Below are 12,648 nucleotides of genomic sequence, written 5' to 3' on the forward strand. Positions count from 1 at the left end.
TTGTAAGAATCTAATTTAGGAATCATATCTATGATATTCAAATATAGAAACTAGATTCATGCTATCTATGTAATTAAGGAAATAACCATCCTTACCTTTTATAACTCGCAAAGGAATCCTAAGAAATCAAGTAAGATCTTGGCAAACTTGAGAAGAAGGTCCTAAACAAGTATATACAACATATTAGGAAAGATCCCTAACAGAAAAGATACCAAAACATCCAACACAGACCAATCCTGGAGTTGCTGTACTCATTGGTCGAGTGGATTGGTCGATCGCCCAATCGACCAATCATCGACCAATGCAGACGATAGCCTAAAAAAACAGAGTTTTAAGATATGAAATCCGAATTTGGTGGTTCAAAAGGGTACTAATCAAGGGGTAAACTACATCAGCAGATTCCAACATATAGGGGACCTCAAAACACCAATCAAACCAAGATATCAAGATCCAAATTAGGAAACAAAAAGTTACCATAATTAGATCAACCATGGATCTTGATGAATTCGAAATAGAAATCAAAGACAAGAACAATAGGAGGATGGATCATTGCTTCGGTAATGGTATCATGAAAACATACTTAGATCTTCAAGGAACAAGGCTTAGAAGCATAAATCTAAATAAGGAAATAAAACCTACCATATATGTAACTATCATGCTTCATGAAGAACACATAGTATGGTAGAAGAGAACAACTAGAAATTGATAGATTATGGATCATGGAAGGAAAACACAAGAATTAACTACTAACATGATCAATCATAGAAGATCCAAAGAGATCAGAATTCAAATCAGATGTTTAACAAGATTAGATCATGGTTTGATCATGATTCCTTCAAAAGCTTGCAATGATCATGGTTAAGATCATTGTTCTAGCCTCAAATCCTTAGGATGATCATGAGAACATGTTCGAGATGTTTGCAACAGAGAATGCAGCATCTCTTCTACTGCCTCAACTCAAAAAGGAAAGAAAAACAAAGATGGAGGAGAAGAAGAGAGAGTAGACATACCTTTTGATGCAAAAAGAAGAGTTTCGACGAAGATCCGTCAAGAAAACACCAAGGATGCAAGGGAGATGACTTGCAGAGGTCTTTGGTCCGCTCCAGAGTTTGGAGGCAGCAAATACGAAGTGGACTCGAGATTGGACTTAAATAGAGCAAGAACAACCTAATTGCCAAAGACAAGACTCATTGGTCGAGTGGATTGGTCGACCGCCCAGCCGACCAATCACGACCAATGCCGACAAGAAGACCAAAACAGGGAATTGAAGGCCCGGATCAAATCCAATCCTAAAGGGGTTTTGCACACAAGTCAAGTGACTTACCTAATAGGTAGAAATGCCTTCAAACCAAGATAGAGAGCACTCCAAGTCCATCAACTAATCCGATCTTCATCAAGATTCAGTTTCCATAAATAGAACTTCATCATCAACTTTCATGGATTCAAAGCCAGACACCAAGTCCTCTACTGGGATGGCCCAAAGCTGACTTCTTACTTTACTTCGGGTCACTGGACCTACAAATAACAAGGTTTCCGGGTCAAGGTTAGGGCTGGGTTTTACATTCTCCCCCCCTTAAAGAAATTTCGTCCTCGAAATTGAAAGCGTACCTGTGCTTCCAAAGAGGTAAGGAAACTTCTCCTTCATATCTTCTTCCTTCTCCCAAGAAGCTTCTTTAGGGGTATGGTTCTTCCACCGAATCTTCACCAAAGGGATGGTGCGATTCCGCAGCTGCTTGTCCTTCCTATCCAAGATTTCGGCCGGTTCTTCATCATAGGTCAAATCAGCACTAAGTCCTTCAGGTGCTTGCAGCAAAATGTGTTCCGGATTCTCTAAGTATTTTCGGAGCATCGAAATATGAAACACATTGTGAACACCAGCGAGAGGCGGAGGTAATGCTAATCGATACGCAACAGGTCCAACCTTTTCCAAAATCTCGAAAGGTCCAATGTAACGAGGGCTAAGCTTTCCCTTAACATTGAATCTCATCACACCCTTCATTGGTGAAACCTTCGTAAAGACTTTCTCTCCAACTTGAAATTCCAAATCGGTCCTTCTCTTATCAAAGATAAGATTTCTGCCTTGATCGGCAGACTTAATCCTTTCTCTTATCATATCTACCATAGCACTCGTAGCTTCAATCATCTCAGACCTAAGACTTTTCTTTCACCCCGCCCTCACCCAAGACAAAGGTGTCCTACAAGTACTGCCATACAAAGCCTTGAATGGAGCCATGCCTATTGTTGCTTGATAACCGTTGTTATAGGCAAACTCAACCAAAGCTAGGTGTTCATCCCAATTACCACCCATATCCACCACACAAGATCCGAGCATGTCTTCCAATGTCCGAATTGTCCGCTCGCATTGTCCATCGATCGTGGATGATGAGCTGTACTCAAGTTCAATTGGGTTCCCAAGGCCTTCGCAAACTATTCCAAAACCTTGAGGTGAACCTGGGATCACGATCCGAAACAATACTCAATGGCACACCATGCAGACGAACCACATTATCCACATAAAGCCTTGCTAGCTTATCCAGAGTATGAGTGATCTTCATAGGAATGAAATGGGCTGATTTGGTCAACCTATCAACAATCACCCACACAGTGTCATTGCCTTTACTTGTCCGAGGCAAACTAGTCACAAAGTCCATGGAGATATCCTCCCACTTCCAACTAGGAATAGGAAGAGGCTGAAGTAATCCAGATGGAGGTTGTCGAACGGCTTTCACACGTTGGCAAGTCTCACACTTGGCAACAAAATCATCAACATCCGCCTTTAGACCAATCCACCAAAAATGTTCCTTCAAGTCCTTGTACATCTTGGTGCTTCCCGGGTGTATAGTAAAGACCGATCGGTGTGCTTCCTTCAATATTTCTTTCTTAACTTCTTCATTTGCAGGCACACACAGCCTTCCTCTAAACAACAAAGCACCATCCATGGATATACCAAAGTCGGGGTCCGACTCAGATTCGAAGAAATCTTCTCAACTTTGATCAAAAACTCTTGATCAGAACTCTGCAGAGCAACAATCTTTTCCCTAAGACCAGATCTTGCCGTCATGGCAGAAAGAATAAAATCAGAATTCTCAGGGACGATTTCCAAATCAAAACTCTCAATAGAAGACCACAATGGTAAACTCAAAGCATTCAAATCCAAAGTCTTCTTCTGGTTCTTCCTACTAAGAGCATCAGCAACAACGTTTGCTTTCCCTGGTGATACCGAATATCACAATCATAATCAGAGACTAGTTCCAACCATCTCCTTTGTCTCATGTTCAACTCCTTTTGGGTAAAGAAGTATTTCAAACTCTTATGATCCGTGAAAATGGCAATCTTCTCACCGTAAAGGTAATGTCTCCAAATCTTCAAAGCAAAGACAACGGCGGCAAGTTCTAGATCGTGAGTGGGGTAATTCCGCTCATAATCCTTCAATTGCCGAGAAGCATAGGCTACGACCTTGCCATGTTGCATCAAGACACAACCCAAACCAATCTTTGACGATCGGTATAAACTCGTCATACCACCGGAACTATCGGTATAGTCAAAACCGGGGCACTTGTCAATCTATCCTTCAACTCTTGGAAATTCTTCTCAAGGCGTCAGACCAAACAAACTTTTCTTCTTTCCTGGTCAACTTAGTCATAGGAGCAGCCAACCGAGAAAAGTTCTCAATAAATCTTCGGTAGTAACCCGCCAATCCAAGGAAACTTCTTATTTCCGTTATCGACTTCGGTCGCTCCCAATCAGCCACAGCTTGGACCTTTTCAGATCGACACGAATACCTTCGGCTGAAACTACATGACCAAGGAATACCACTCTCTTAAGCCGTAAATCACACTTGCTAAACTTAGCGAACAACTTCTTTTCTCGCAACCTTTGCAAAGTGAAACTTAGATGACTCGCATGCTCTTCTTCGCTCTTCGAATAGATCAAGATGTCATCAATGAAAACAATCACAAACTTGTCAAGCACATCATGAAATACTCGGTTCATGAGGTCCATGAACACCGCAGGAGCATTAGTCAATCCGAAGGGCATGACTCTAAACTCGTAGTGACCATACCGCGTTCGGAAAGCTGTCTTGAAGATATCACTAGACTTCACTTTCAATTGGTGATATCCGGACCTTAAGTCAATCTTTGAGAACACAACCGCACCCTTCAACCGATCGAAGAGATCATCAATTCGGGCAGCGGATATCTATTCTTGATAGTCAACTTATTCAACTCACGGTAGTCGATGCACAAGCGCATACTACCGTCTTTCTTCTTGACGAACAAGACCGGAGCTCCCCAAGGTGACACACTAGGCTGCACGAAACCTCTATCAATGAGCTCATTCAACTGATTTTGCAACTCTTTCAACTCAGAGGAGCCATCCCGTACGGAGCTTTAGATACCGGAGCGGCACCGGGGACGAGATCAATAGAAAATTCGACATCCCCGTCCGGAGGCACTCCGATAGATCATCGTGGAAGACATCAACAAAGTCGCAGCACAACTCGACTTCATCGACTCTTTTCTCCACTATACCCTTGCCTTCGATGAAGCATCATCCACTAGGGCATAGACTTGCATCAAGGCAGACAAAGACCTTCTTACAAACCCTTCTTTTCACCCCGAAATTCAAAGACCGGACTTCCACAAATATGGAACTGAATCTTCTTTGAGGAACAAAGGAACACAACTTTGTGGGCTGTCAACCAATCAATTCCCAAAATAACATCGAAGTCCTTCATGTCAAGAATCACAAAATTGGCTTCCAAGTTCTTCTCACCAATCAACACAGGACATTTAGATAACCCCTTATCTAGTTTCACAACAGACCAAGAGGTGTACTAATCAATAAACAACTAGACAACTTCTCGTGGATTAGGTTAGTCTTCTTGATGAATGCAGATGACATGAACGAATGAGATGCACCCGTATCAAATAAGACAAATGCGGAAATAGAAGCGACTAACAATGTACCCGTAATCACTTCATGGCTTGGATCCCGCTCAAGACCGGAAATACCGAAAACTCTACCGGAGGGAGGAGCAGGAGCACTCTTCACCACCGGGCGGCGGCTGGGGTGCCGCTTCGGACAGCACGAGCAAAATGACCAGCTTGCTTGCAGAGAAGCAAACAGATTGCCGGATCCAACAGGGGTGGCCGCAACAGAGGGCTTCCGAACAAAAGGCCTTGCACTTGCACTTGCACTTGCACTTGCTGGTGGTCGGTTTCCGCCATACCGTCTAAACCGGCCGGGCTGCCGAAAACCCGTGTTCTCGACCTACACTCTTAGCCCGAAAGGTAGGAGTGGGGTAGGGTGTAGGTCTCACAAAACGACGGTCATTACGATCCACCAAACCAGAATTCCTTGATCGCCTGTGGCTTTTGCACACGAGCACTTTCCTTCTCTCGTTTCTTCCAACTTCTTCGAGTTCTCGCACCACTTGAGCATAGCTCACTATAGGCCGGACCCGTGAGGTAAGCTTTAATGGCAGTGGCGCAAGTCCTTTGAAGAACTTCTTTGCTTTCGCGAGGTCATCCTTCGTAGAATCTGGAGCAAAGAAATGAAGCTCCTCGAACTTCGTTGGTACTCCAACACAGTACGGAGTTCCTTGAGTCGAATCATGAACTCAGCTTCCTTCGCATCTTTCACCGCCTCGGGAAAGTAGTTCATACAAAAAGCCTCTTTGAATAACTCCCAAGTTACAACTCCCGCATGCAAACCTTCCAAAACAGCCGAGTGGAGATCCACCATGCATCGCCTTCTTGTTGCAACTTCTGCTCAAAGCAAACAAAATCTTCCGAGCTTCCGAGCATTGCGGATGCTCGGAAAGCCTTCTCCAACTCACGAAGCCACTTGTTAGGAAACAAGGGGTCCTTGGTAACTCCAAGGAAAGTGGGTACTTGCATCTTCGTAAAACTCTCCATCAAAGTAGTATGAGGAGTTCCACTAAACCTCCCGCATTCAGGATCGCGGCATGAGGATTCACATTAGCACCAGCCCGGGTCTCATTATGCAGAGTCATGAAACCCACCAACATCCGGTTGAACCGAGCCGCTTGTCGCCGCATCATATTGCCCATAATATTGGCAATATCTCGAAAACTTCCAACATTCGGGGCACCAGTGTATCTCATGAGTACCCCGATCAACATTTGGTATCTCACCACCTCCATGAGGTACTTCACCACCTCCCCGAGGTATTTCACCACCTCACCATGCCACCGGATTCACCACGCCCACTCTCGAGTAACCATTCTCGCAAAACCGAGAACATCAAAATACCGAATTTCAAGATTCAACATAAACCACAAGTCCAAATGATTTGAAAACTTAAATCATGCTCAAATATATCCATATAGTCATCAAACAATATTCCATAAGGCAAAAAATCACATTTTCCAAAAATTCAACAGCAATTGAGGTCTCGTGACCATTGGTCGAGTGATTGGTCGATCGACCCACCGACCAATGAGTCGACCAATGCATGTAATGCGAAAATTCGCATTATAAGCCTCATTTTCACATTCCAACCTCATTCTAACTTCTTCCAAAGGTGAGAGAGCCCTAGGGAAAGTCTCCAAGAGTTCTCACAAGTGTTCTTGAGGTGATTTAGTGCTTCAACCACAACACCACAACACACAATCTTCACAAACAAGGTAAATCTCTTATTCTTTCTTCCATTTTCATCTTCTCATGCTTGCATTTCAATAAAACCATGCTTTACTTGTATCCAATGCTAGAAATCATGCTTAGGAATGCTTAGAAACATATTCCCTAGGTTTTAAACACAATGCCATGCATAGACAACAAGTTTTAACATAATGGTGTTCATCTCGCAAAGTTTTATACCGAAATCGATATCTTTAGAAAAATTCCGTTTTCTCTCAAACCGCTTGAAATTTTCGCACGAGATCAAATGCTACATGCTCAAGATGACATTATAGATAGGTCCACACAATTTGATTAAACCAATTTCAACTTTTCAAAAATCCAATTTTGACCTAAATTGCAAAATCCCCAAATTTCCTTCTTGCTGAATTTTTCGCTTTAATCCAAGTTTTCGATCGATTTTCATCAAACAAACTTCATAGACATGAAATTCCAAGTATTGCGCACATGCTAGTATGTTCAAATCAAATTTCCCCCAAATTTGAAATTTTCCGAAAATTACGAAAATACCCTTTTGGCTCAAATCTTAAGATAGCACTAACGGGAATTGTCTCTTGTCTCTTTCACAGATACACTATGCAGAGGGGAGGGCGAGGACGAGGTAGAGGTCGTGGTCGCATTGTAGGTGCTCTTAGGGGGCAGAGGTCGGGTTCCTTCGTAGCCTAGACAGGAGGTTAGGAGACCAGACATGTTTGACACACCTCGAGCCGAGTTCCCCGTACGAGGCCTACTTCAGCCATCGCAATATCGAGATGGGACGTCTACTTCACTTACGCCAGCTCGTAGCCTTTAGGATTCGGCAGAGGTTCGACACATTGCAAAGTGGACTCATCTCTTCACCGAGGATCCGCCGGTATACCCGGAACTAGTGAGGTTGTTCTTCAAAGCAACCTTACTTACACAGAGGAGGCTCGAGGCCAAGGACATCCACTTAGACTTGTCCTCGGGAGCAGTGGTCTTCCGGACTCGCATTCGCTTCTCTACCCGGACACCGGCTGAGATCTTGCAGGTTCCTTACTATCCACAAAGCAGTGTGTGGATACCCGCAGGAGCGGATCCGGACAGCCATCCGATGCCGTACGAGCCACGCGAGATATGCTCTACGCTATGGGATAGCCGTCGATGCTTCACCCGTGGACCAGCGGACGGATGACGGATTCTCGCACGGATTATCGGTCGCATAGTCGGCCGAAACATTATGCCGAAAGCCGGACATCACCATCGGGTCACGTGATGGAGGCCTTAGTCATCTACCGCATCTACATGGGCTTCGAGATCGATCTCTCCTACATCATTCAGCAGTCATGCCGGACTTAGTTCTCGCGGCCTAGCATGCGGAACCTTTGCTATGGGAGGCTACCGACTTTGATCTTCGTGCATTTCGGGGTGAGTTTCGAGGATACACCAGGGACACCGGTTCTGTGGATACTCTATTGGGACTCGGACCATTCGTCGATGAGACTACAGCAGCCGAGAGATCTCCCGGTCCGGAGGGTAGAGGATGATGATGAATCGAGGATGAGGATCAGGGGTCGAGGATGGAGGAGAGGATATCGGTCCCGATAGTGATGATCAGGCCGGAGATGATGCAGATATGCACGAGGCCGAGCCCGTGCATCACGAGTTTCCTTCATCACACTTCGAGGAGGTGGCCCTTCACATGCGCTCCGGAGACTTCGGATCTTGGAGCACAGATGAGATCGATGACTTCCATGCTAGAGAGAATGGAGGTCGACAGAGCAGATGTACGAGAGGATGGAGTCACGACAGATAGGATAGAGCATCAGTGACTCACCTAGCGGAGGAGTTCAGAGCATACAGAGATCGAGAAGATCACCTAGATAGACCGACCTTAGGATTTCCATTTATGCATTTCGGATGTAATCATTGTAAAAAAACCTTTGAAATTAATGAAGTTCATTTTGTTTCACTTAATTATTGTATGTTATGCACTTTCTTTTCCTTGCATTAGTGACATTTGTTCAAGTATAATTATGGTATGTTATTCGGAAATGTTCTGTTATGCTTCAAAGGTCAAGTTTCTAATTCAAGTGTTCTATCATTCACTTCTAAGAGTAGAAGAGTCATTTCGGATCAATGACTCAGAATGTTCAGTTGTTGTCTTTTGTGGTTAGGATCTCCTCGAACCTTGGGCTCGATACCAATCGTCACGCCCTCCCAGCCGGTACCCTATCCGGCATACCCGAGAGTGTGATCCACAGCCCCAAGATCAGGTATCGAGTGATCAACCTCCCACAAAAACAATAACATAATCATGAACAATCATAATAAAAGTGCGGAAGATAAACCATAGATCCAATAAAGAAAGAATGAATCATAAATGAATCGAATAATAGATATAATCGTAGTGCCAAATGATAAGTAAAGTGAGGCAAAAATCCCACTTTACAACCAGCGGAAAAGTAGCTCTAAAAGAATAAACTAGACAAAATCTAATCCCAAGTAGCAAGTACATTGGGTAACTAAATTGTTCTCCACTTTATAGACAACATCCTTATAAGTGTAAATCTCATAAATGGCACAAGGACGCTTCCACTCAATGGTCGGACTAAGCATCGTACGGAGCATAACCACTCGCGGGATCTTCAGAGTAATTGTGGTAACCGCAATCACCTTCCCCGGAGATATGCCTCTTCGCCTTGCGCTTCTTCATAGGGACCGTCATAATACTCAAGACTGCAGGATAGTCTAACAAACATTGTACAATAAAGGAATGAGTTTCAAAGAAACTCAAGAAGGGCGCTTAAAATCCATAATAACATAAATGGCGGATTCCGAACAATCATAAATGCAATATGATATGAGACAAGCAATGAATGAATGAATCTAACTCTATGTATGCTGGTCTCTATTGGCGACATGCTTTAAGTCATAGCACCGTACTTCTTTAGGAAAGTCCACTCACATCCTCAACCATTTAAGATATCTTGGATTCTCTCACGGATCATTTCACCGGTCTTGAGCAGCCGATTGGTAATGGGTCCTTCATCCCTCGAGACAAACCTTGGCAGGGGGTTAAGTCAACACACTCTCTCACAACCATTTGGTATAAGTACCGGCGCATGTCGGGGTAAAACCTAGCCAAATGCAAGTCTTCTACTTAGTTACATCAAGTCGATCCAGATACTTCCATTCCTCGTCCCCGACGATCCTTTCCGGTATCCTTCACACTAGAGTCCTCATAGTCCCCGACCACGGACTCATCAACCCTATTGATCATCCACATATGGTAAACGGGAAGCTCTCACGTCCTCTCACGGGTTGGTTACCGGTCTTAAGCGCCCGTGAGCCCAAGTCTAACCATATGCAACCCTACCAATAAATGGCCCCCACAATGTGATTCCTGCCCTCTCACGGGTTGGTTACCGGTCTTGAGCGCCCATGAATCCCCATTGCTACCACGGGTCGTTCGGTCTCAATACCCCTCCGATTAGGGTCCGACATAACAGGACATCCTAGCCAAACACTACTAGACAATCCTAGATATGTCATCCAACAGTTTAGGAAGGTGTCCAGAGGGCATCTCCGGAAACATCCCATAATATTCCCGTAGTAGTCCAAGGACGAAGTGTCAAAAGGACACCTCTCCTTTCCAAACCATACTTAAGCATACACATGCATCAATTCAAATCATCACATATATGGTAACTTCATATATGGAAAGAAATCAATAATTACAATCACTTGTATAACATTGGTAAGTAAATCATACATGAATCAATTCAATATGAATAAGTAATGCTACTACAATCAAAGTTATGCAACAGTAGTATATCATTGTAAGAATCTAATTTAGGAATCATATCTATGATATTCAAATATAGAAACTAGATTCATGCTATCTATGTAATTAAGGAAATAACCATCCTTACCTTTTATAACTCGCAAAGGAATCCTAAGAAATCAAGTAAGATCTTGGCAAACTTGAGAAGAAGGTCCTAAACAAGTATATACAACATATTAGGAAAGATCCCTAACAGAAAAGATACCAAAACATCCAACACAGACCAATTCTGGAGTTGCTGTACTTATTGGTCGAGTGGATTGGTCGACTGGCCCAGTCGACCAATCAGTCGACCAATGCAGACAGAGCCTAAAAAACAGAGTTTTAAGATATGAAATCCGAATTTGGTGGTTCAAAAGGGTACTAATCAAGGGGTAAACTACATCAGCAGTATTCCAACATATAGGGGACCTCAAAACACCAATCAAACCAAGATATCAAGATCCAAATTAGGAAACAAAAAGTTACCATAATTAGATCAACCATGGATCTTGATGAATTCGAAATAGAAATCAAAGACAAGAACAATAGGAGGATGGATCATTGCTTCAGGTAATGGTATCATGAAAACATACTTAGATCTTCAAGGAACAAGGCTTAGAAGCATAAATCTAAATAAGGAAATAAAACCTACCATATATGTAACTATCATGCTTCATGAAGAACACATAGTATGGTAGAAGAGAACAACTAGAAATTTATAGATTATGGATCATGGAAGGAAAACACAGTAATTAACTACTAACATGATCAATCATAGAAGATCCAAAGAGATCAGAATTCAAATCAGATGTTTAACAAGATTAGATCATGGTTTGACCTTGATTCCTTCAAAAGCTTGCAATGATCATGGTTAAGATCATTGTTCTAGCCTCAAATCCTTAGGATGATCATGAGAACATGTTCAGAGATGTTTGCAACAGAGAATGCAGCATCTCTTCTACTGTCTCAACTCAAAAAGGAAAGAAAAACAAAGATGGAGGAGAAAAAGAGAGAGAGACATACCTTTTGAAGAAAAAAAAAAGTTTGGAAAAAGCCGGAAAAAAAAACCAAAAAAAAGGAGGGGGGAGGGGGGAGGGGTTGGTGTGGGTGGGAGAGGGTGGGGGGGGGGAAAAGAAGGGGGGGGGAGAGTGGATGAAAAAGAAAAAGAAAAAAAAAAAAAAAAAAAAAGGGGGGGGGGGGGGGGGGGGCCGGCCCCCCCACTAAAGAAGACCAAAACAGGGAATTGAAGGCCCAGATCAAATCCAATCCTAAAGGGGTTTTGCACACAAGTCAAGTGACTTACCTAATAGGTAGAAATGCCTTCAAACCAAGATAGAGAGCACTCCAAGTCCATCAACTAATCCGATCTTCATCAAGATTCAGTTTCCATAAATAGAACTTCCTCATCAACTTTCATGGATTCAAAGCCAGACACCAAGTCCTCTCTTGGGATGGCCCAAAGCTGACTTCTTACTTTACTTCGGGTCACTGGACCTACAAATAACAAGGTTTCCGGGTCAAGGTTAGGGCTGGGTTTTACACTATATACTTCAGTTTATGATAAGAATGCATGAAGTTAAGAAGAAAATCAAGGAATGCATATGCAAGGCTTGAAATGAGAGCATAGCACTAATGGACAAGGGAGAGGATCATAGGTTAAGCCAGAGTGAACACTTGGAGTGATGGTTGCAAGGTTGCAGCATCAACTCCAAGGTTTCAACAGCTAGAAAAGGAATAGAAAAGAGTAGAAAAGAATAGAATAGAGAGTGAGAATGATGAATCATACCTTGTAGTTGTTGATGGAGACAAGGAACAATGATTGACAATGATTTGGGTGGAATCTTCCTCACCAATGCCAAGGAGGTGCTTTGGGAAGCTCTCCCCACCTTCTCAGAAGTGGTAATGATTAGAATAGGGCTCAAAACACGAGGCTAGTATAAATAGAATAGGGAATATTCCAAAGAATCATTAATTTCGAGTCTGGGAAACTTTGGTCGATGGTCTTGGTCGATGGCATCGACCAAGGAGGATCGACCAAAACAGGTTTCAACAGAAAATCCAGAATTAGTTCAGCACTTCGGACAGGGATTTGGAGAGCTATACAGGGTCAAATTGAGTGGGGTTTTCTTCTTTAATTCAATCAAGAAGTCTAGTTTTGGAAAATACCTTTGGATTGTGCACGGGAGTCCATTAGGT

Source organism: Hakea prostrata, unplaced genomic scaffold (assembly GCF_041222555.1).
Source record: "Hakea prostrata isolate BN-2017 unplaced genomic scaffold, UWA_Hpros_2 contig_25, whole genome shotgun sequence".
NCBI lineage: Eukaryota > Viridiplantae > Streptophyta > Magnoliopsida > Proteales > Proteaceae > Hakea > Hakea prostrata.